General features: G+C 44.9%; 1 protein-coding gene across 2 annotated transcripts in view; it reads right to left on the bottom strand.

Annotated features, from left to right (window-relative positions):
* SPOP (speckle type BTB/POZ protein) overlaps positions 1 to 23,612 on the bottom strand; it is a 59,238-nt gene extending 35,626 nt beyond the window's left edge. Inside the window, exon 1 of one of the 2 annotated variants that reach the window (XM_056863263.1) lies at positions 23,502 to 23,612. The gene's annotated coding sequence lies outside the window, so the exon portion shown is untranslated. Of the gene's footprint in view, positions 1 to 22,991; positions 23,024 to 23,501 lie in introns of those variants that run through there. The other variant, XM_056863262.1, reaches the window with a different exon arrangement.
* Between the last annotated feature and the right edge of the window lie 2,114 nt (positions 23,613 to 25,726).

Raw genomic sequence — 25,726 nt, 5'->3', positions numbered from 1 at the left:
ACCCAAATCTATTAAAACGGGGGTCCCAAACTTAATGCCCATGGTCACCGTGGCATCCACCAAAACCTTTTCTGGTGCCCACCAAGTGTTTTTAGAGAGTGGGCGAGGCCAGGTGGAACTTCGGCACAGCAAGGCATCTGAATGACTTTTTGTAGAATCATAGAATTGGAAGGGACCACCAGAATCAGATCTGGAGATCTGACTGGCTGTGCAGATTTTTAAAAACACTGCTTTGGCAGCAGCTGCCACCGCAGCACAAGAATCTTCGCAGTGTGACTGAAGTTAAGCTTGCGGCACCCACTTTGTGACTGTGCCCACCACGCTATGTCTGAATTCCAAAGGTGCCCACAGACTCAAAAAAGGTTGGGGACCCCTGCATTAAAAAAATAACCTTGCCTCAGGCAAAAACAGCCTCTGGCAAAACACCCTGCTTGCGACTTAAGTAAAAGGTAAAGGTTTCCTGTGCAAGCACAGGGTCATTCCTGACCCATGGGGTGGCGTCACATCCCGACATTTCCTAGGCAGACTTTGTTTACGGGGTGGTTTGCCAGTGCCTTCTCCAGTCATCTCTTTACCCCCAGCAAGCTGGGTACTCGTTTTACCGACCTCGAAGGATGGAAGGCTGAGCCAACCTTGAGCTGGCTACCTGAAACCAACTTCCGTCGGGATCAAACTCAGAGCTTGGACTGCAGTACTGCAACTTACCACTCTGCGCCATGGGGCTCCTGCCTCTTGTGACTTAGAGGGCCTCCAATACCAGGCCGTTATATTTGCCTTCTTCTCTACCTTAACTTTCCAAATCAATTTTCATTATTTTATGAGTGACAGCAGCTGCACCCTAGTCTTGTTGGGCCAACTGAATTATACGCTACTGAGGTAGAAGAAGAAGAGTTGGTTTTTATATGCCGACTTTCTCTACCACTTAAGAGAGACTCAAACCGGCTTACAATCACCTTCCCTTCCCCTCCCCACAACAGACACCCGGTGAGATAGGTGGAGCTAAGAGAGAGTGACTTGCCCAAGGTCACCCAGCTGGCTTCATGTGGAGGAGTGGGGAATCAAACCTGGTTCTCCAGATCAGAGTCCACCGCTCTAAACCACCGTTCTTAACCACTACACCATGCTGGTATGTGCCACTTTATTTTCAGTCCTTTTCCTATTAATTTCTAGCACTGTGTTGCTAATTTTACTTCCTTAGCACAGTAAGTAGAGCAAACTTTTCCCAGCATCTTTTCCCTGGGCCCCCTTAGTGTGTTCATCTGCTCGCAGTTGCACGAGCCAACAGCACTGGCCCAAGACAGATCATTAAGCACTCTCATTGCTTGTTCCTGTCCCTTGCTAAGACTGTCGCAGTTTATTCCCATCCTCAGCTTCATGAGGTCAGTTTATCGATGCATAAAAGGACCTGTCCTCTGATAGCATATTAATTTTTCTTGGAAATATATGTTAAGGGCTTAGTGGAAGTCTTCTCGAAAGTCTACTGCGTCGCTTCCAGTTATGATTCAGTGCCTCTGTGACCACTTCACTCTGTAAAAGGGTTTCTTTTTTCAAAAATTTGATTTTACCTCACCCAGCATTCACAATTATCCCTCTCCCCAAATTTACCCTCAACGATTGTGTGAGGTTGGCTAAGCTGAAGGGTAGAAAGCAGCTGAAGATGACAACATGGCAGACTGCCGAGATCTAGATAAGATTAAATATAATCATTGACCAGCATGAAAATAAAAAAGCAATCACAATAGTACACAATCATACAATAGTATAATTAACGAGCTGTTTCACACTGCAACAATGATCTCTGTATTCTGGTGGCAATATAGCAAAACTTTGCCACTGTGAGACGGTGGGATTCTTGTCTCCAAGTTGAAAATTCACCATTAAAACACTACCATGACTGGAGTGGCTAGTGTATCCAGGGAACCTGGACAGCAGAGGTGAGATTCGGTGATTTCTTTCTTTCCTTTATCCCTTAGAAGCTCCTTGATCCATTGATCTTGAGCAGCATGATTTTAAATCTAATGTTTGAGGGATATGAGGACTAAAAAAAATCTTGCCACTGACAATGTAGCCTTGGGATCCCTGTCACTTAATAAAAAAGGCATTATGTCAGACACAGAGGCATTAGATTTATATGTTAAAAGGGGAGGGATATAACGTGATCTAAGTTCCTCATAAAAGCGGCATTCCAAAATGGCATGAGCTAATGAATCAATAGAGCCAGAAGAGCAAGGACAGGTCCTGTCTGGGTATGGCTGCCTTGCATAACCGTAGAGGGGTTAGCATTCAGTCTAGCTAAACAGAAGGCTCTAGAAAGAGGAGTTGTCAAATAATAAGTATAAGCAGGCAAACCGCAGGGTGGTGGTATCCCGAAAAACTGAGATGAATAAACGCGGTGAGCACGAAAAGTAGTGCTGTTATAATCAAGCTCTTAAATGAGCTTTTTAATTTTGGCAAAAGCTTCAGTTTTCCAATTAGGTGATTACTGGGATCCCTATAAAAATTCACAGTTCAGTAAAATATGAACAACTGACTCAGTTGCATTTGCACTGCAGAGGCATAGCCATGCCTCCATAGGCCAGCGTTGGAATCTTCCACTAAGCAGGGCTGATGGAAATGCATTAAACTGAGGTCTAGAGAAAGCCCTCAGTTTATTGCACCCCAAAAGGGGTCGCCATAAGTCGGCTGCGACTTGAAGGCACTTTACACACACACACAGAGAGAGAGAGAAAGCCCATCGGTATTTAGAGAAGGTGATAGCTGTTAAATATGGTGCAACAAAGATGACAGACTGTAAATTTGAACCTGGATCTGATACTCTGAACTACTGCACCACACTGGATCTCATGGCTAATTCGAATAAAGGAAGGAAGGGAAAGTAAGGGGTCAGCTGCCCAAACAATGGTGTGGAGGAAGCAAGCAGTAAGTTTGCCTCAGACTCAGAAGTTTGTAGACTAGGGTTGCCAGGTCCCTCTTTGCCACCTGTGGGAGGTTTTTGGGGCGGAACCTGAGGAGGGGAGGGACTTCAATGCAATAGAGTCCAATTGCCCAAGTAGCCATTTTCTCCAGGTGAACTGATCTCTTTCGGCTGGAGATCAGCTGTAATAGCAGGAGATATCCAGCTATTACCTGGAGGTTGGCAACCCTATTGTAGACACATCTACGTCTTAATGGCTGTTGAGACAATTCTTCCATTTGGGCAGGCCAGCTCTGCAGAGATCCCAAGAAGTGTACAACTAGTTTATTGAAGCCCAGATGCCGGCATACCCAAAGGATGTTTTATGATTCTCGAACAGACCACATCCATGCCACATGCCATTCTCCTACTATTTCTCAACTTGTGTTAAACTGACCACCTTCCAGTCCTTCAGTGCAGAGGCTGATTGTCACGATATAGAATCACAGAATCAGAGTTGGAAGGGACCACCAGGGTCATCTAGTCCAACCCCCTGCACAATGCAGGAAATTCACAACTACCTCCCCCACACACACCCAGCAACTCCTACTCCATGACCAAACGATGGCCAAGATGACCTCACTCTCATGAATTACCTAAGGTCATAGAATCAGTATTGCTGACAGATGGCCATCTTAGCCTCTGCTTAAAAACCTCCAAGGGAAGGAGCACTTACCACCTCCCGAGGAAGCCTGTTCCACTGAGGAACCGCTCTGTTAGAAAATTCTTCCTAATGTCTTGAAGGAAACTCTTGTGATTTAATTTTAACCCGTTGGTTCTGGTCTGACCTTCTGGGGCAACAGAAAACAACTCGGCACCCTCCTCTCTATGGCAGCCCTTCAAGTACTTGAAGTTGGTTATCATATCCCCTCTCAGTCTTCTCCTCTTCAGGCTAAACATACCCAGCTCCTTCACATATCACATATTTAAGCCTTCCTTCATGACCCACTTTAATATATTCATTTTTATAACAGGTGACATGTTACTCAGTGAAGCAGAAAAAACGTAGCACAGGTTCTAGACAAACACTTCTTACAGGAATCAAACTCTTGAGATGGCTCTACTTCCTAGCCTTAAATTCAACTTCCATTATGAGGCATCTCTCCAAACACCAGCATGCCTAAACAGGAAAAATAAACCTTAAGACTGACAATTAATTTACATCTGGAGAGACTGACAATTAATTTACATCTGGAGACGCTCTGGGTCATTTCCTGCTTCTCATGTCATTTAAGAGAAATAGCTACTGTTTCAACGTATTTGAGATTTCTACCCTGCCTTTTACTCCCAAGAGCACTCGAGGCAGCTTCCAGATAAGAATTTTAAAGGTGACACAGCCATTAAAAATCTAAAAAGACTAACAAAATTTCTGGCAGAGTATGAGCTTTCGTGAGCCACAGTTCACTGGCAAGAATTTTGAAACAAAGCCCTCTTGCCTTTTTGGAACAGCTACCAGTATTTAATCCCACCGGCATCCTTTTGGCTTTGTGTTTACCTTCACTGACTTTAATTACATCCAGACTTCATAAAGAGAATTAAGCCTGTTAATTACACCTAAACATTTTCATCCATGGTTGAACACATGAAGCTGCCTTATACTGAATCAGACCCTTGGTCCATCAAAGTCAGTATTGTTTACTCAGACTGGCAGCGGCTCTCCAGGGTCTCAGGCAGAGGTCTTTCACATCACCTACTTGCCTAGTCCCTTTTAACTGGAGATGCCAGGGATTGAACCTGGGACCTTCTGCGTGCCAAGCAGATGCTCTGCCACTGAGCTATGGCCCCTCCCTGTGGTTTGTGGATTGTGTTCCATGCTACATTTTCCCATACAAGAACCAACCTGTAAGGCCCACAGATATTACCTTAGATCAGTGGTGGTGAACCTATGGCACGCGTGCCAGAGGGGGCACTCAGAGCCCTCTCTGTGGGCACGTGCGCCATCGCCCCAGCATAGAGTTTGCCTGAGTTCGTTACTAGAAAGCCAGAGGTATGTGGGGCCAGGCTGCTCCCCTCCCTCTCCACATGCGCCTGAGGGCATTTCTCACATCACCCGCCCCTCTGCACAGCAGCCCAATGGGAGCACTTCTTCCCTCCCATCACATGCGGCAGGGTGGCTCATATGTGGCATGAGGGTGCGGCATGGACGGCAGCCTGTGGAGTCTGTAGTGAAGGTGATTCCCGTGGTGGGGCTGGAGAGGAGCTAGGTTGGAGGGGAGCATAGCTCACAGCGTGGCATAGCTGGAGGGGAGCAGAGAGCTGGGGCCACAGCGGGGGCTTTGCGGCGCCTCCCACCTTTCAGTGAAATCCTACTAAAAGAAGAACACCCACTTACCCAGCATGTAACTAACCTGTGGAACTCCTTGCCACAGGATGTGGTGATGGCATCTAGCCTAGATGCCTTTAAGAGGGGATTGGACAAATTAATATCATTAATTAATTAATGTATGAGTTGTTTTTTCTAAACTAAAACTTCAGTATTCAGGTTAAATTGCCGTGTTGGCACTTTGCGATAAATAAGTGGGTTTTGGGTTGCAGTTTGGGCACTCGGTCTCTAAAAGGTTCGCCATCACTGCCTTAGATCCTTGCAGGAAAGAAATTGCATCTGAAAATGTCTGAGAGACCGCCCTGTCTTAACATACAACACAAATACAAACTAGTTCAGTATTCCATATTTCATGGCTGCAAATTCTATATCCATAGCACACAAATACATTTCCATCCGACAGATCCAATGAGAAGCTGGCAAAAGGAGCACTTTTTCTCCATTAACCAAAAGGCCAATGTGCAATCTGCTATGCTGTCCCCTGGATTTATGCAAAAATACTGGATAGAATATCTTTTAGTGGAGGCTACACATGTCTGTATGTCAACTAAAAAGTCAGAGAGAACTGTTAGAAAATGAATAAAGATGGAGGAGGGCAGGAGTGTTTCATTTCTAAAATGAGAAGTTTCTGTAGCTGAAGCCTGCTTGGAAGGCACACTGACCTGGAAACCCTTCTCTCAAGTCCCAGAAGATCTGAGGGGCTAGCCGTAATTACCCAGTGGTAACGGAATCAATTCAGTATATACACAGAAGCATTCGCCTATTGTTACTACACATATCCCAGGGCTTAGTCTTGGCACAGAAGGCACATATGGGTTCATTGTACCAATCACTGATTTAATACTGGAATTTTTCTGTGAGTTTTGAGATGAAATAGGAGATGTCTTCAGCTCTGATGCCCTTAAAAAGTCTACAAATGGGGAATCCCAGCCCAGCTGGGTAAAGTAGAAAAGAAGGGCAGGAAAAGGAGTGCATCTCACTCCCAATGGATGGACTGAGCAATCAGATATCTCCCTTCTGGCTCTGCTATGCTCAAATTAGGAAGGGGCAGAGCAAATTCTCAAAACAAATGTTTTCAAGATGTCTAGATATGTGGATCTGTTTTGAGGGTCTTCTCTCCAGATGCCAAAGCAGCCACAGGTGCTGACGGTAAATACACAGTGTGATACTAAGTCAAGGTCAGAGGTCTGCAGACCTTAGATTACCTTCTTTCATCCCACTGCGATGTTAAGAGACATTATGTCAGCTTGACATGACTAGACGCACCCCTAATATTACTAAAGGGTACAGTAAGGCATAATTAGCAGTTGGCTGTGCAACTTCCTTCACCTTGGTTGCTTGCTGTAATTCAAACTTCAGTACATTTGCTTTCCACTCATTTCTGACATGTAACGGTCACCACAAGGCAACTCACCCCTCATAATTTTCACACTTATTCTCAATTATCACCCCTGCAGCTTGACTCAAAATACATAATGTCCTCCCCCCAAGATATGGCAAATCTTATAACTCAACTGGTGGCGAAGCAGTCAGAAGAAACCATTACCGTCTGGAATGTAATTTTAATGCATTACGTACAATTTCCAGTTTAAATCTAGTCTGAGAGACCAAGCTTCTGAGATGGGAACAAAACAAATAAGCAGACCTCCGATAGCTGGGCCCACCAAACACCAGCAAGGAAGGAAAGGATGTGCGATCTGTCTACTCTAAAGACAAAGAAATTACCTATCACATGAAACCCTTGATAAAATAAATAGGTGTTAGTAGACTTGGAGGGAAAAAGAATACACAAGAAATGAGAGATGGTACATTCTATGGATAATGGGACAGTGCAAAGGCGCTAATGGGAAACAGACAATGGAACCAGTAAAGCAGAAGCAAGAGGCTCGGTACGTAATTAGGGGAATGATGCGCACAGATAAAAAGGGGGCAAGGAGTCTGAGCATCAAACTATGAAAGAAGCCAAAGGAAAACAACACGCTGAAAAGACCACCGGGCCATTTGCAAGACAGATTATTTACCAGGCCAGAAAGGAAATTTGCCGCTAATGCTTTCCTTTAACATTACTGGAGTCGTGTCCTTTAGGAGAGAGCTGCTGCCACCTTAGAATGAGACACAAGTAACTCCACACACACAAAAAAATAGAAGTGTGCGTGTGCACATGCATGTGGGTAAAACAATACCTAGATATACCCTTTCATTTCTCTATGAAAGTAACTACCACAGAATCCAGCAGCGGCTGGAGGGTTCATTTTTATACCCCGCTTTCCTCTATTATCAGGAGTCTCAAAGCGGCTTAGTCATATTCCCTTCTCTTCCCCTCCCTAGAACAGACACCTTGTGAGGTAGGCGGGGCTGAGAGAGTTCTGAGAGAAGGGGGGGCCGCAAGGTCACCCAGCAGGCTTCAAGCGGGGGAGCGGGGAATCGAACCCGGTTCTCCAGATTAGAGTCCGCCACTCTTAACCATTACATGGCTCTCATGCTTTGGCAGGTCTGGAATACTGGTGGTTAGATTATACTGGCACAGCTTGCCTTTCTTCAAGAGAGGGGATAGTCCAAGTAAAGTGAGTCATGAAGGAGGGGAAGAATAAACCAAACCAACAGGTTGAAGGCAGTAGCAGCAAGCCTACATCCTGCCTAAATAGCATTACGAATTTGAGACTTTTTTTTAAACACTGATCATTAGGAAAGAAGGACCCTGCAGTGGTACTTGAGATGCTTGGAAGAAAGGCGGGCATATTTTTAAACAAACATACTTTTTTCACAGCAGGAGGAGGATCTCTCTGGAGAGACAGAACACCCCAGGAAAAAGCACGCTTCCCACAGCCTTTTGACAAGCTGACAGATCTTCAGAAGCATAATGTCCATTACCTCAATAGTGCCGCGTTTAATATTCACCATTAGATATGAATCCTTTAGAGAAGCACCCCACAATTACTTCCAGAACATATATAAAAAGAAAAGATTTTAGCATTATAAAGCAAAAAAAAAAAAAATCAGCAGCCCAGGGAGGGGAGGAGACAATTTAAAGGTGCGTAATAGGACAAGCTCCAGCTCAACAGAAAAAGACAATAAATGGTGCACAAGAAATGAACGCTCAGCTGTCACAAGCAATGCATTGCTCTGGCACCAAAGTGGTTATGGAGTGCATAATTAAACACAGGCCCCAAAACAGAGCTTGGCAGAAACTCAGCATACAAAGAACTCGGCCTCAGCAGGGGCTGCCCCCTCACTGAATAAAACAGCAGTCCTTGATATGTGGAGCACTGCAGGTTCATGCGCGTGCCCCAAAAGCTGTTGGGTCGAGGCTAACAGAAAAGGGGGGCATACTTTGGCTTCTAGATTTTCAACAGTAACATGCTCAGCACCTGGAGTTAAGTTGCTAAGGTGACAGGCCTGGGATCCATGGGAGCTTATAAAACAGCTTCCTCAAGTCAGTTAAGATTCAGTGACGCCCGTTCAAAAGCAGGCAGTTCCTCTGGAAACACTAGTTTTGGACAAGGGGCTAGAAGTTACTTTTTTATACTTTTTCATCGTATTTACTAACAAACACATTTTTCTAGCAATATAGGCTTGGCTCTTAACTATGTTTTCTTCTGACTTCTACCACTGGAAAAGGAGGGAGTAATTTTCACCAATTCCATCCTCTCACAGCAAATTGCGAGTTCGCCCAGGAGGCTGCGGCTCAGTGGCAGAACATCTGCTTGGCAAGCAGAAGGTCCTAGGTTCAATCCCCGGCATCTCCAATGAAAGGGACTAGGCGAGTAGGTGATGTGAAACACCTCTGCCTGAGACCCTGAAGAGCTGCTGCCGGTCTGAGTAGACAATACTGACTTTGATGGACCAAGGGTCTGATTCAGAACAAGGCAGATTCATGTGTTTATGTGAAACAGGGTTCTTGGAGGGGTGTATAGACAGTTGCAGCAAGTCAGAAACCTTCATCCCACAAGGGGCTACATTGCACCTTTCTTGCCAAGCCTGGAAGAAGAGAGGGTGTGGAGCATCTGGAGTAACCAGCCTTGGCTGGAGGGCATTTCCAAGAGCAGAAAACAGGGCTTTGGCTACCCCCTTGCTCCCTCTTCTGAGTATTGCCAATCTTTACATCAAAAAGAAGATTATGCACGCGCTGTTTCTTTAGGGATGCAAGTTAGCTAAGCAAATGAAGAAAGAGAACTTCCACATTCAGAAATTTGTTTTCAGCTAACACCCACTCCTGGAACACTGGCTGGAGAAAAAAAGGGTTCTGGACAGCTGGGGGTGGAGAAGAGTTCCAAAAGCAGTGAATGAAGGAAGAGGTTAAGTGCTCTTTCTCTCACTGGCTGCTTTGCAAACTGCAGCATCCAGACTATGGGCTGAATCCAGCCTAGATTTTCTGATAGCAGGATGGACCTTTCCTGCCTCCCCCTCTGCAGAAGAAGAGTTGGTTTTTATATGCCTATTTTCTCTACCACTTAAGAATCAAACCGGCTTACAATCACCTTCCCCTTCCCACAACAGACACCCCATGAGGTAGATGAGGCTGAGAGAGCTCTAAGAGCTGTGACTAGCCCAAGGTCACCCAGCTGGCTTCATGTGGAGGAATGGGGAAACCAATCCAGTTCTCCAGATTAGAGTCCACTGCTCTGAACCACTACGCCACGCTGGCTCTCTGATCTCTGCGAAATGCAGCTTCTGGGAGACAGGGGACCCTAAGGAATGACATGAGGGTGGTATGCAGTGAGAAGGAGACAACTGTCCGTTTATTCTGGATCCAAACCTTTGTTCTGCCATGAATAAGGGCAGAGGTTGGCAATGTAGCCATAGAAAGTTGATATTCCTTGCGAGCCCTTTAAATGTTCCCAAGTTTGAAGGTACAGACACTGTCAGGCTGTGACTGGCAAGCGTGTAGTCTGATGGGTATTTAAAACCTTCAGCAGGGAATTCCACCAAGTCCCTCCACATCAGTTTATAACTCCTACCAGGCTCCAGTGGGTTTTCCAGTGTGCCTTAATCCAGGGCAACCTGCTGCTCTGCTTCACACCAGTACTTCCCCATTGCCTCTCCAGTGCTCAGACTACAGCACGAAGCCTTCTGCTTTGTTTAAAACTTTTACGCCAGTTCCCACCCACCTTACGATCCCCAAGGGGGCAAACAATAAAAAGCATCGCAACAGGTTTTTAAAAGTACACACTGTTAACACATAAAAACAATTGAACGCAAAACAACTGAACAAATATGCGAACAGGGAGGAGGGCCAGTGAAGGAACGAACAAAACAGAAGTCTTCGCCCGCTGGAGGAGGAGGATGCTCAGAGGGGGCAGATGAATTTCCCTGAGGAGGGAATTTCATAAATTGGGTGCCATGACCAAGAAAGGCTGCCACTCATCTAGCCTCAGATGGCCTGTTCTCAAGTTGCCACCCATCAAGCGCCAGATGGAGTGGGAAGAAGAAGAAGAGTTGGTTTTTATAAGCTGACTTTCTCTACCTTTTGAGGAGAATCAAACCGGTTCACAATCTCCTTCCCTTCCTCTCCCCACAACAGACACCTTGTGAGGTTGGTGGGGCTGAGAGAGTTCAGAGAACTGTGAGTAGCCCAAGGTCACCCAGCTGGCTTCATGTGGAAGAGTGGAGAAACCAACCCGGTTCACCAGCTTAGAGTCTACCGCTCATGTGGAGGAGTGGGGAATCAAGCCCAGTTCTCCAGATTAGAGTCCACTGCTCTTAACCACTACATCACACCAGCTCTCACCATGCTGGAAACAGCCCTGAAGATGACCGCACCGGTAGGGTAGGTTTTAACCTGTGCCCTCATATACATTTCAACGCAGGGCTAACCTGCTTGGCTGAATGTAGTCAATTCATTCTCACTATATTTTTAGCCTATTCTTCAAGCACAACTTGCCTCCCAGAGCAGCTTAAAATTCGATATACAATTGTGGTGGCAGGTGCTGCACATAAATAAAGACAGGTCCCGCTGTCGAGGCTTACGTAAGGGAAGGGGTGGAAGAAAAAGGTGGTGGAAAGAGATCATTTGCATGCTCTTCGCATGTTGCAAAACGAATAGTGCAAAATTGCCACTTGTCTATCTGCGGAGAATGCAGAGATGTTATAACCTATTACTACTACTACAGATTTATTCAGAGACAGGCGGCTCCTTAGTATAGGGAACACAGTCCTTGACAAAAGAGCTTACAATCTATTATGTCAGACAAGGGAGAGGCAGATGGGAGAAATCACAGACAGATAAGAGTGTAGAAAAGGCTGGGGGAGAAGATTCAGGGGGGCAGCGGAGGAAGAAAATTAAGGCAAGGCTCAAGTTGTTAAAAAAAGATTTTGGTAAAGAAGCGGATGAAGGGGAAGGCAGAAGCAGACTGAAAGAAATGGCAGATGATTTTCAAGCACGTGAAGAACCACGGGAAGAAGAACCAAGAGGGTGCGCGGCACACTTACAGCCTGTATGGGATAGTGGTTAGAGTGCCGCACTAGGATTGAATAAACCGGGGGTCAAATCCCCACTCGGCCATGAAGCTTGCTGGCCTGAGCTACCTCACAGGGTGGCTGCATGGATACAATGGAGGAGGCAGGAAGAAGCAAGAATATGCCACCCCAAGCTCCTTGGAAGAGGGGCAAGATCAATTTCAGTTGGTACAAAGACACAACAGAAAGGGCTTGTTATAAGGCTGGCTGCCAGGAGCGTATGAATCCCATTTGGCAATCCTGGCATTAATTACCAATTTGTTTCTGGGTCCAATTTAAAGTGGGGCTTATCTTTATCTTTCATGGCCTTCGACCCCCATATCTGAAGGACTTCCTCTCCCTTTAGGTACCGGTGTTGCAGCTCTGCTCAGCAATGCCTTTTTTCTATGCCACCCCTCCACACACACACAAAGTTGTGTGTAATCCACTGCTGCTCCTTTGCAGTCATTTTCAGTAGCTGCACTTCCACTGAGGAACAGCATTCTAATAGAGGAAGGGGCTCATCTTGATGTCCTTTTTTTTTGTTTGCACAGGAAGGCATTTGGGGCTGTGCAAGAGGGCACAGAATACAGTAGGCTCAGACGGTTTGTTATTGGGCAACTTGGGGCAAGAGTTTTTAAGAAGGCCGTGGCTCAGTGGTAGAGCCTCTGCTCGGCATGCAGAAAGTCCCACATTCAATCCCCGGCAACTACAGTTAAAAGGACCGGGCAGGTAGGCAATGGGAAAGATCCCTGCCTGACACCCTGGAGAGCCGCTGCCAGTCTGAGTAGACAATACTGACTCTGATGGACCAAGGGTCTGATTCGGTATAAGGCAGCTTCATGTGTTCATTTGTGGAGTCCTTTTTGTGATGCAGCTGTTTTCATTGCATGGAGAGCCAGTGAAGGGGCTAGACTATGATCTGGAAGACTCATAAGAACATAAGAGAAGCCATGCAGGATCAGACCAAAACCTGTCAACTACAGCGGTCTGTTCACGCAGTGGCCAACCGGTGCCTCTAGGAAGCCTACAAACAAGACAACTGCAGCGGCATCCTGCCTGTGATCCACAGCACCTACTATCACAGGAATGCTCCTCAGGTGTGAATCGCCACTCGGCCAAGGAGAACTCGTTGGGTGACCTTGGGCCAGTCACACATTCTCAGCCTCACAGAGCTGCTTTAAGGATAAAATGGAGAAGAGAACAACGGCGGCTGCTTTGGATCACCATGGGGAGAAAAGGCCATGAAACAATAAATGAAACAATAAATAAATAGCATTGGCTAGTATTTTTATTTGTGATATGGATTGTCATGTTTACAGGTTTACGTTTTAAATGGATACATAAATCACGGCAAAAAGAGAAAGCTGAATTTAAGAGAAACATTCTAAATTGACTGGAGGAAAGGAAAATACAGCAGGAAGGAAGGCCAACTAGGAGTCTACAGCTGGCTAGATGAGAGGGGACTTTATTTTATGTCTGGGCTTTACTTTAAGTGCCATTACCTGAGCTTAAGCCCTCACAGTTGAATAAGTTAATCTAAATTAAATAGCATTTGTTCCGGCTGACTGCTAACTGGTACTTACCAAGGGACTATCCACTTTGGCATCCCAGGGAAGAAACATTATCACAGTTCTCACTCTGGATTATCACCACAATTAAGAGATAACGAAATGGGCTTTTATCACTTTTTATATTCTAGCAGGAAGGAGTGGAACCGGGGAGGGCCAACTTAAGACGTGAGACAGTTATTTACAGTAGAGCCACTGCCAAGAGCTTGGGAGACCTGGCTCTAGTTTAGAAAGCGAGTTTTCAGAACACAAAAATTCATTTTATATTGTGCAACGTTGCAGCAACTAGCTCAAGTCCTTGGAACAGGGCGAGCCATACATCCAAACAATCAAGTATTGCGTGCTGGATTCTCCCAATGCCAGTTATAAAACTTTTGAAACTAAACTTGAGCAAACTCTTTAACATTTGAAGCATCTAAATACAGAACAAGAGGAGAGTAGGAATTCATCATGCACTCTTTACAGCCAGCTTTCTAGCCAGGATGAAACCAGTATGAGTTAGGACAGGCATCACAGCTAGCCAGTGTTTTCAAAAGGAACACAAGGATATTTTGCCTTGCTCTGTAAGAAGGCTTCCGCGTTGACCGTTCCACTGGATTTCTGTCCAGACTTGCCACGCTACTGGACAAATGTATCATGCAAAATTAGGATCAACAAGAGAAATATTCTCCACTTGGTGAGCAACTGCCACTGAGAGTTCACCAGAAGCTTCTGAGAACCAGCAACACTGAATTTAGCGAATAAAAGTCAGAAACGGACCTTCAACCCATTCCCATTGGCACAGCTGGATGCTTCGCATGGGCCTCTTAGAATCCCAAAAATATGAGCTTTTCTGAGCAGGGAAGAGTTATTTGCCATCACAGTCTAGAGCAGGGCTCGACAAATCCCAGATGCCAGGGCGCCAAGGAGCCTAGAAGTTTCATCATGATGCCTAGTATTTTCAACATTTATTTTAAGGGCCTCTTGGTGATTCTCAGTAAAAGTACAAAGCTTATTTAGGTGAGGGACAGACGTTAACTTTTTGTTGCGGTGACAACCAGGATTACTGCATATTTATTATATGCTACAAAACTCTTCTTATAGCTTTTTAAAAAAATCCCAAACAACTGTGAAGAGTTCAGTTTTAGGTTTAGTGGTAGCAATAATTAGAAAGTATGGTCATTAAAATATAAAAACACTGAAGGCTGAAAAATAAGTAACTCCTAAATTTTTGGAATGACTCCCAAACCTGGAGAAAGTTTGTCAAGGCCTAGCCTAAAGGGCCAATAGCTTCTATTCAATTCATTAATGCCTGACTTCTATACCATTTCAAGCAACTTATATTGGGCTATCAGGCACTGTCCCATCCAGGCACTTATAAAGCTCAACCCTGCTTAGCTTTTCCTCCGTTATATTACACGCCCTCAGTATATCCTTCATGTCCGTGACTATGCATCGTATGGACATGATAAGACAGGCAAGCCTTAGGGTGCGGTTAAGGATTACAGATGTATGTGAAATGCCTGGAACACTGTAAAGATGCTAAATGAATGCCAATTATTATTATTATCATTATTATGAACACAACTCTTGACAAAATGAACACAACTCTTGACAAAACTGCCAAAGGCAAAAGTCAAGTGAACATCAGCCAATGTTCTTCTACAGTCCCCACCCCAAACAGTGTTTTGCACAGTTTTGCAAGTAATTGCTGGAACAAAGCTACACAAACATTCAAAGTTTAGGCCTTCCGAAAGCAGGAGTTACACAGCAAGGCTTGTTGCAAGGAAAATGTAGAATCTGAGTGAACCTCGTTTACTTCAGTCTTGATGCGAAAAGAGAGAAGAGAATGCAGCAGAAACGTTTGCATTCTCACGGCTACAGGTGCTCGGTGGGAGATGATGAAGTAGTTCCTTAAGCAAGAATCAAACCGGCTTACAATCACCTTCCCTCCTCTCCCCACAACAGACATCCTGAGAGGTAGGTGGGGCTGAGAGAGTGTGACTAGCCCAAGGTCACCCAGCTGGCTTCATGTGTGGAGGAGTGGGGAAACTAATCCAGTTCACCAGATCAGCGTCCGCCGCTCATGAGGAGGAGTGGGGAATCAAACCGGGTTCTCCGGATCAGAGTCCACCGCTCCAAACCAAAGCTCTTAACCACTACACCATGCTGGCTCTCAAAGAGCAAGGAAGGAATAAAGAGCAAGGAAGGAATATCCAGTGAGGCTCTAGTGCAAGACCAACACGGAAAAACTTGTGAGTTATGTGGCCTTCCAGCACAACTGGTTTGGCAGCCGTGCGAAACAGAATGATGGGCTAGATGAACCACTGGTCTGATCCAGTAGGCCTCTTTCTTATGTTCTTACATTCAGAAGGGTAAAATTACATGATGTTTAAGAACCCTACAGGGTTCTTCCATTAGAACGGTTCATACTCAAGGTACAGACTGTACTGAGGAGTGGAAAGTGGAAATTCTTGGGATAGAAAAACCCAGAGTTAAAAAGCATACTTCAGGCTTTTCTGAATTTGCCTTCACCTTTCATACCCTTTAACACTTGTTACCTTTATATTTTCAAAAGTTACATCCAGCCGCTCTAACAGCTAAAAATACCTTAACTGAAAGCTCAGAGTGTCAAAATTCCAACAACTGCCTCAAGGACGCATAAAAAATTCCACACAGGGCCACACACTGCTCAATTTCATATCATATCCTCAAGCATACAATTTACTGGTAGTATTATGAGTGAACAATTAAGCAGCTAATGAGATCGCAAACTTGGTATCCAGATTATTTCTCCCGTACATCTCCCCCACCCTCTGAGTCTCTTTCCATCTAGCAACCTGCACATGGAAATTCAAATCTGGGAGAACTATAAAGCGATCCTACATAACTCTGTGACTGTAAGAGGCCTAGGCCAACAAAAGCATTTCCCCCTGCAGTACAAAATTACATAGCCAGCCATTTCAAGCTCCTGCTATACATTTCCCTCCCCTAGTTTGAGAAGAAAACAAAATGTAACACAGCTTCTTCTCACAGGCTATGCCTAGGGCACTGGTAGTCAGTGGCTCTTTGACATGCTACCAATGGCTCTTCTGAGCACTGTTGCCCAATGCAGCACTTGTTCCCATGTTTCTGGAAAGCTGGTAAGGCTCTTGCCTAGAGGGGCTTGTGGTTGGCAGGTGGTTCCTACCTCCTTTAAAGAGTCGCCAGAGGAATGGGTAAGCTGCAAGCCTCCCTGAGGCGTAGGCCTCATGCCAGGGATGGAAGTAAATATGGCTCTTTTGGTTGATGGCAACTGCGCATGCAGCTCTCCGCAAGAAGGAGAGTAAGTCCCACTGGCCTATAGCATTCCTGGGTCAAATTGGAAATGGGAAGCTATTGGGTTATCAGCTAAATGGTGAAGTGGTAAACTGCTGCTGGTTAAAATCAGGGAGCAGAAGCATATGCCACCAACAAAGCCTGAAGATGTGAATTTGAGAGCTGAGAGTAGCAGAAATGGTGCACCTTAAAATACCAACCCAACTGTGGCCTATCAGATGTATACCAGTCTCCACACACACACGTACCCACGTCAAAGGGTGGCTTGTGTGTTTGACTTGCCATGAAGGAATAACGTTATCTGTCCCAGGCAACAGACGACAGGTAAAGAATGCTATAGCCCCATATGGAGATGATAGAGGTTATACTCAAAAATGTGGATGGGTTTTACTTCAGGTGCATCAGTGTCACGCTATGATAACCACCACGCTTTCTGATCAGCCCATTCTGCTAATGCATATACGCACGTGTGATTAGTTCCACCCTCTGTCTGCACTAAGGACCACTCCAACAGCAAGATGCAACTGTAACACACACACAGGTACATATGAGTTCAAGGGTGGGATATCTAAGGGCATGCTCTATGTTTATTCGAACTAGAACAGGAAGGCAAAAGGAAAGCATAACAAACAGTTCTGAAACGTGCCTACCATTTAGAAGCCTTGTATGTTGCCTTATTTGTAGACCATGACAAATGTAACTAACAGCCATCTAAAGATATTTACTTAGTCCTGGATGGGGCCATCTCTAGGAGGGGAGACATACACCACTGCTCTTGTGCCTCTGGTTCCATCAGCAGCAATACAGAGTTTCCAGGTAAATCAGAATAAAAACATTTCCCCAAAAACTATTTGGCGACGAATGTGTGGATCGATTTAGCATGTTTATTTTGACATACCTAGTAAACAAATTCTAAGAGTATCTTGTATTAAGACTATGCTCCAATAGCAACAGAGAAAGTCAATGCCAAACCACCTCTGCTTAATCACTTCCCTTGAAAACCGCGCCAGGGGGTCGCTATAAGTCGGTTGAGACTTGGTGGTATTTTACACACACACACAGCAACTAATACTTGAACATTAAGAACTGTGTGCGATATGCAAAGGATGCTTTTGTCAACTCAACTATTTGAACGGAATTTAACTCTCGTCCACAGAGGTCACAGGAGCTTCTCCGTTTCACCATCACTCTTCATGATATTACTTATTTGTTCCATATCAGACTGGTGAGACTGCCTTGAGTCCTGTCTCAGTCAGAAGAAAAGCAGGCACGCAAATATTTGAAATAAATATAAATATTCCACCATGGTGAGAGGAGACACGGGAATAAGAATTTTAGCTTTGGCTTTGATTAGACCAACACACCTAGTTAGGTGAACTCATAACTTTATTTTTTAATTTGGATTATGATATGTATGTGCCATAAAAAAAAACCACTGCCCATTTACAAGCCAGCGAAACATACTTACACAACTCTTACACAATTTCCAGGGATAATAACCTGAAAATCATTAATTACAGCTATCAACAGCCAGACTTGCCTAATATTGTATTGGCATACATTCATTGTTTATGAAACAAATCTTTAGAAATGGAAAAAATTTCCATAGAAAACTACAGTACAAGACAATTTTTGATTTTGAAAGTTTTCCACCCCACACCTCTGTCCATTATACAATGATTAAACCAACTTACCAAAGCTGTTTTTCAAAACGTTAGAAGCTGCTAGCTCTAAAAGGTCATTAATTTATACCAAATCTATTTACTGTTTGTACTTCACAGGGGTCCTAATTTACTCTCAAAAAAACAATTACAAGCCCCACATTTTATTATTATTTTACAAATTCATTATGAGCAATACTAGTTATTAGATCGCTTCAATGTGGCATATTTAGGGGTGGGAATACATATAATCCCTAGGCATGCTGGCCTCTGCCACGGAATCACTGTTATGCTGGGGAGGGGCTAAAGACAGTCACAACAGACCCCCACACACACACAAACACCTGATGAAGATTCCCCTCCCCCCAGATGATTGAAAGAGCATGCATTCTGCTTTTCCAGTGAGACAAGACTGCCTTAGAGATGCTGCAGTAGTCTAGGGTAATGTTTTCCAAATTTAAAGGGGCACCGAGAATCAGCCTGAAATATTTATTTACTTATACCCTACCTAGGGACCCAAAGCAGTGCACATCATTCTCCTTTTATTCTCCTCTCTTACCTTTTATCCTCATCAACAACCTTGTGAAGTAGGTTAAGCTAAGAGGGTGCGACTGGCCAACAGCTACCCAGAAAGCATCCATGGAAGAATGGGGATTTGAACCTGGATTTCCCAAATCCTAGATCAACGCTCTAACCACTACACCACACTGGCTTTGAGCTTAAACCTCCCCCTGCCACTGACCTCTCCCTTCTTAAAAGCACAGGTGCAGCTTCTATTATTTGGGGGGAGGGGTTAACCCCCCAGTGTACTTTTTTTTAGAGTTTTCTGCAAACCTTGGGCTTTTTTCAGTCTTGCCTGTTCATGACTCCAATCTCTAGCTTTAAGATTCCACAGATGGGGCCATGGTGAGAATTAGATCTATTGATATAACAGAAAGGATGAATGTTTTAAATAACAGGCCCAACATCCACTGGAGATTTAGATAAAAGCACCAAAGTAAAAAGGAAATGTGTTATCTGCAAGGCTTGTACTTGTAAGTACACTGGGAGCTCATCAAAATGTTTAACCACATTTCTCACATCATTTCTGCCACATTAATGGTTTGAGAGCAAAATCAAAGTCTCTTCCATGTCATACATGTTACTGTGCATTTGAAGACTCAACTGCCTACAAACTGCCTCTAGCAATTGCACAAAGCACTGTGGTGCACACAACATTCATAAACATTCGAGATGAATGAGGAGGGTAACTCAAAGTGTGATCAGTTTAGATTCTAGTGGACTCTGTGGAACAAAGTAAAGGATCTTTAAACCAAGGCAACTGAAACAGTAGTTCTCAGACTGTGAGGCAGACCTTTCTTGGGAGGCACAACTTCTTGCAAATGCAGGTGCCTCTCCAAATCTCTTTAGAATGTTCTGATCAGACTAGAAAGAAGCCTTTCCACATCCTACTTTCTGTAAAGGAGAATGCTTTGCTCCTTATACAATCATCAGAGTTAAAATAGATAGGCAGAAGCCTCACTTGATGCATCTGCTGTTGGACTAAGGTTGAGAATCCCTTATCCGAACTGCTTGGAACCAGAAGACGTCCACATTTTGGATCTTTCCGTATTTTGGAATATTTTGGATTTTTTGCATATACGTAATGAGATATCTTGGGGATGGGACCCAAGTCTAAACACGAAATTCATTTATGTTTTATATATACTTTATACACATAGTCTGAATGTAATTTGAAACAATATTTTTTAATAATTTTGTGTACACTGAACCATCAGTGGCGCAGTGAGTAAGGCCTGCATGTCAGCTCAAAAGGTCTGGTTTTCAGATCAGTCTGGATATTGGATGTCCGGTTTTCAGATCAGTCTGGATATTGGATGTCTGCATAAGGAATACTCAATCTGTACTGCGTTAGACTGCACGTGAAGATCAAATGTTCTCCATGCACATCCCAAACAAAGAGAGCAGGGAGGATATTTCCTCACAGCATACTGTTTGACGGTGCAGTAAGCATTTTAGATAGGAAAGAATTCACACATTTGATCCCTATCCGCAATCTTAAATGGCATAGCCCCACAAGAGACAGAAGTACTACATCATATGTCTGTTTCAACTCTTGCTATCACATGTTAAAGGGGAAACTGTATCTACTCCAGGCAGCTCAAAACTTGCTCTGTTCCCATTCTTCTCTTTCAGAGTTTCTGGATGATGAGAGGTCCTCACCAAACCAAGTGGCTTTCATTACATCATGCTCTATTACACTTAGGATCATCCAAACAGCTGATAACAATACAATCCACAACCCCAAGTTAAAGCTTCCCTGAAAGTCACCCCCTTTTCTCACTGCACCTGCTTTGCATGCAGTCTGAAGGTTCCTTTCACAATGCACGAAAAGTGGCCCACAATCTTCTGGCAGACCTGGAGTAGCTGCTGGAAGTCGCGGGTTGCAGCATCCCACTTGGCATTCACCTCAGATTTCAATGGAAGAAAATTCCACAACCTCAAGACTGGCTGCTTGATAGATGACCGGTTGTTTTAGCAAGGAAAAAAAGTGGCAAAAACTTCCCCACTAGTCACTTGCCACAGGTAACCAAGTGAGAAGACATTTACAAGCTCGCTTTTAGTCTGTCACTACCACCTTCACCCTACATGTTTTGAACACATACACCAACACATAAAGCTGCCTTATACTGAATCAGACCCTTGGCCTGTCACTACCACCTTCACCCTACATGTTTTGAACACATACACCAACACATAAAGCTGCCTTATACTGAATCAGACCCTTGGCCTATCAAAGTCAGCATTGTCTACTCAGACTGGAGCGGCTGTCCAGGATCTCAGGCAGGGGTCTTTCACATCACCTACCTGCCTAGTCCCTTTAACTGGAGATGCCGGGGATTGAATCTGGGACCATCTGCATGCCAAGAAGATGCTCTACCACTGAGCCATGGCCCCCTAGTACCCACCGGATGTAGTGGAGAGTCACCTAGTAGTTTCCTCCCAGCCCAGTGAAACAACTGAGAGGGTGATATGACATGTCGCTAGCCCACCATTACTGTTCCAATCCTTGCAATGCTTCCTTTCTATGCTTCCTTCCTAATTTTCTCACCTGCCCATCAACTTCCAGTACATGTATTTACTGAAAATACTGATTAACAATTGGCCTAGCAGAGCTCCCTGAACCTCTGACCTCTTTCCCTATAGTTATTATGATCACTCTGTGCCACAGAACTAACAACAAGAGTATTCAGGAAGGTTTCACTCCCCTAAAAGACTTCTTCCCCACTCACAATACACACCACAGTTCAAGCCTCGATATACTTAGGAAGTGACACACAGTTCTGTTTAGACGATTGGTCATGGGTAAGTAAGGGATGTTCTTTTAGCAGTATTCTGTTGTGTTACACTCTAAATAACAATTTACTGGTTTTAAATTGTTGTACATCTGAGCCTCCAGGAATGAGCTGAGTTAAGAAGCCAGATAAAGCCTCTTAATTGTCAGAGCCAACTCCATTCCCCTCCCACCGGTGGACTGGATTCTTACCAGTGCTTCCGCCCTATGGTTCAGTGATATGGTTAATCTGCACATATGCTACCAAGCCATTACCTAGAAATATGTATTCACAAATGCATCAGTGACAAGAGTGATCTCCTCCTATATTTGAAGATATTATCAGATTCTATTCAGAAGAGGCTCCTATGCCTTCAATAATTGTACGGCAAAGCAGAGAATCAGCAGATATGTCTTTTCCCATTACTGTAGTGCTTCATGACCAGTGAAGCTGCACCTGAGAAAAATTCTCCTTCCTATACAACAGCCCCATCATAAATTGAATCAAGTCGTTCCACCTATACTTCAGTGTGGACCATTGCTAAGTATGTGGCAGAGCAAACAGCAGAGTGCCTGACACCTTCAATTCTCCTTCTCTCTCAAAATCAGACTTGGGGCATCCCACTCAATTCTCTCTTCACAGGGAATGATTTCTACATTCCACAATCTTTACAGAAACACTTGATGAAACAGCAAGGAGAGAGAAACTGGGTTTCTATTCTAGACCAACTAAATTCCTAACCAGAACCATCTCAAATGCTTTAAACGTTCCAATATAAATTAAAAGGAATATATATTCCACAACCGGAATAAACTTTGCTAGGGATAAAGTTTTAGTACCACAGTGGTTGGAAGAAACCCAAAAGCATTCTACCCTCCCAACCTCCATTACAAGGCACAACCATTCCATTACCAGCCCCCTGACCTTATGTTGTGTATCATTACAAACACAGGTGAATGCCAGCATACAGATGACAGAAACAGACGCCAAAGCCTTTGTTTCTAAGCCCAAGGGGTGCCCAGCCATCTCCCCATTGACACCATGTCTCTCAGACCCAAACTCAAGCCTCTATGCACTAGTCTGTTAGCCTCAGTTATGCTTTTAAGGTTTACAGGCAACCACCCCACAATTTTGTTGTTACTGTAGTGAATACAGGCCTATTTCTCCCACCCACTTTCATCACCTTCCAGGAAGGAAGTCGGTTTGAGGGGGGAGTAAATCTTACCTGTTGGCCTCAGCAAGTAACTTCTGCCACTTTATTCTCTAACGGGACAGGGGGGAGTAAGCCGGGTACCCAAGCAGGTGCACTGGGTGGGGATAATTTTTTTAAAAAAATTGCCCCTCCCCACTCCACCACCATGCCTGGTCCCCTCCTCCTCTTCCTGTCCCCTTGTGCCCAGCGGCCACAGCACTCACAGCTCACTATTTGGCAGCATGTCTCCCTCTTCCCATCCCTTTCCCCCTTGCGCAGCTGCAGAGGATCATTATTCCGCAAGGCCCCTGCAGCAACGTTATGCGCAGGCGCAACAGGAAAGGGGTGGGAGGTTGAGAAAGAAGCCAGGAAGCTGCAGGATGTGACTGTTGCTGAAGCTTCTGCGCAGGCGCAAACGGTGAGCATGCAAGAAAACTTTTTTGCATCGCATGCGTGCCCCGGACTTCACCTGTCCCTCCCTTACACACGCCTTCCAACACAGGGCGCCTGCGCAGTCTCTAGAATGACGGCACATGCGCTTTAGCTGCAACCGGGGGGGACCACTCCGCGCATGCGCACATCTCGTCCGAGGCTTTTTTCCTCTGCCCCGCCCCTTCCCCCTGCGTCAGGCCTTCTGGCTCATTATTATGCCGCTTTTCGCCCGCTGGCCTTATATGCGCCTCCCTTTCCCCCCGCGATATGGCGAGCACCATCCATCAGCCCTTCCGCCTCACCTGATAGTGATACGCAGTGGCCGCGGCCATCCCCTTGTGGTCTCCTCATAGCGCCCTGACCTGACACATCCGGGACTCTCCCGTGACGTCGTAACGACGCACCCTTCGCTCAAGGGTGGTGGAAGCGCTGCGCATGCGTCGTACAAAGTCCGCGGCGGCGGGCGGGAACGGCGGGAAAAAAAAACGCGGCGCCGCGGACTTCGAATGGAGGCGAGGAGGGAAATGGGCGGGGCGCTCGGGGAGAGTGTCGCGTGCCTTGACCTCAAATGAGCCGTTTCGGCTTCCGTAGGAGTGTCCAGATCCATGTTTCCATGCATTGACTGCGTATTATATAAACAAATGAATGGATTGGGGAATGTCGAAGACTCATTTTAAAATTATTCTTGTAATGCCTAGAATCATTATATGCTATGGGAAATGTATTGGAAATGTATGCTTCTATGCTCAGTCTGCATACTCGCACTTATAAAGATGCTAAGCCCAAAATATAAGAGTTTGCATCTAGCACAATACCATGTGAGAGCACATGTATGTAATTGACAAGCAGCCCCAGGTATAAGGGGCGAAGTATTGATCCTTGGAACAGATACCCTAATGTGTAATCATTAGGGTTAGCATGAGTCTGGCAGACGCCATTATGAGCTGCATTGCTTGCCTGGTACGGCCTTTCACCAGTAGAGAAAAACAGTGTCTTACCTTCATCCTTAGGAATGTGGTCTCTAGATCACAAGACCTAATGCTTGCTTAGAGACAGCTTTTGACCAATATCTATACGCTATGCTAATTAAAGTGAAATAGACAACCAATGTGCGGTGAATCTACGTTATAGTAACACCCCTGACCCAAAGTTATAAACGTTGTTGTAATCCTTTGTTCTGTATGTGAATTGTCCTGCGCATTTGGGGCAGTTCTCACCCAGTATGTATATTGGGGCCTATTAAACAACTGCTTTAAACTCTCAACCTCCTACTGTGTTATTGTCATTGGAAATTAATACAATAATACAGACCATTTCATTCTGAAATATAAAAAAAGACAAGACAATAAGCCTTTACAAACGACGCTTCATGAACATTGCAAAAGACGGCTGAGCCACAGATTAATCCCCAAAACAGAAAGCGTGTAATAACTTCTTATGAAGGCCACCCAAAACACCAGAAAACTGCATTGCAAAAAAAGTGTGGAAACTTTCGGGTTCTCTGGAACTCTTCAGTCCTCCCCTCCCCCCCTCCAAAAAACCAAGATAAAATAAGTTGTTTCAAGGCATGGTGGTGGTGTACCCATGGAAAAACCCCAGCATTCATACATACACGTGTATGAATAAGCACCCACCCACCGACCCTTATTCACCACAGTGCCTGAAAGCAGAAACACACAAGACGCACACATATCACCCGATTAAACAGATCCTGCTCAAGGACGGGAACTCCCTCCCTCCGTTCTCGTCCACACATACAAAGAACTCACTGAACTTTATAGAGCAGGGATGTCAAACTGAATTGTTACAAGGGCCGGATATGGCATAAATGTCACTTGCTCGGGCCGAGTGATGCCTCGCCAGCCCAGACTGACACCCCTGTTATAGAGATTGCATTGTTCTCCGATATAGCAAAACGCCGGCTAGACGCGCTTGCGCATAAGAAGCTACTGAATTTGTATCGTAATGAATGTATCTTTGTAATGGAATGTTAACGCCTTTAGGCTATAAAGAGTACTGCTTGCCCCTTGCTGGGGTGTGGCATTCTCCCGACTCTGTTGGTTTGGAGGCTGTGCACCCAGCTTCTATTACTTTGGCCAAAATAAAGAGCTGTAGTTTATCCAACCTCCTCCTTATTGTCTTAATTGGACTTATTATAGATAATTGGGTCACAACAGTGGCAAAGTCTGCAACTGCAGTCTTGAAACGGAAAACAGGATGTGCTGCAGGCTCAGTTGGATTAGTCTAGATGGTGTGGAAGGGTTGCCGATCTCCTGCTATTACAACTGATCTCCAGCCGATAGAGATCAGCTCACCTTTGGCAATTGGACTCTATGGCATCGAAGTCCCTCCCCTCCCCAAACCCCACCCTCTTCAGGCTCCGCCCCCAAAACCTCTCACCAATAGCAAAGAGGTACCTGGCAACCCTATGGTGTGGGCTACAAAACGAGTTAAACTGCAGGGGCAAAGACAGAAATCACATTCTCGATTTCGCAAATATGAACAGCAGCACTTAGTTAAAGGTCAC

Source organism: Euleptes europaea, chromosome 18 (genome assembly GCF_029931775.1).
Source record: "Euleptes europaea isolate rEulEur1 chromosome 18, rEulEur1.hap1, whole genome shotgun sequence".
Lineage (NCBI taxonomy): Eukaryota > Metazoa > Chordata > Lepidosauria > Squamata > Sphaerodactylidae > Euleptes > Euleptes europaea.
This window is presented reverse-complemented; position numbering and strand designations above follow the sequence as displayed.